General features: G+C 39.9%; 1 non-coding gene across 1 annotated transcript; it reads left to right on the top strand.

Moving 5' to 3' along the window:
* Positions 1-171: 171 nt before the first annotated feature.
* On the top strand, positions 172-275 carry LOC127741354 (small nucleolar RNA R71). Its single transcript, XR_008002306.1, has one exon. It is a non-coding gene; the product is annotated as a small nucleolar RNA R71 (small nucleolar RNA).
* Positions 276-338: the final 63 nt, after the last annotated feature.

The raw sequence follows: 338 nt of genomic DNA, 5'->3' as shown, positions 1-338 counted from the left end.
CTCTCAGAGGTATACATGAATTGGTTGTTTGCAACCATGTCAATGAGTTCTTGAGTCTCTTCAGGCGTTTTCTTCAGGTGAATAGATCCACCTACTGAATGGTCCAATGACATTTTCGAAAATTCAGAGAGACCATAATAGAATATATCTAATAAGATCCATTCTGAAAACATGTCAGATGGACATCTTTTGGTCAACTGCTTGTATCTTTCCCAAGCTTCATAGAGGGATTCACCATCTTTTTGTTTGAAGGTTTGAACATCCACTCTCAGCTTGCTCAGCTTTTGAGGAGGAAAGAATTTATCCAAGAAGGCAGTGACCAGCTTATCCCAGGAGTC

Source organism: Arachis duranensis, chromosome 8 (assembly GCF_000817695.3).
Source record: "Arachis duranensis cultivar V14167 chromosome 8, aradu.V14167.gnm2.J7QH, whole genome shotgun sequence".
Lineage (NCBI taxonomy): Eukaryota > Viridiplantae > Streptophyta > Magnoliopsida > Fabales > Fabaceae > Arachis > Arachis duranensis.
This window is presented reverse-complemented; position numbering and strand designations above follow the sequence as displayed.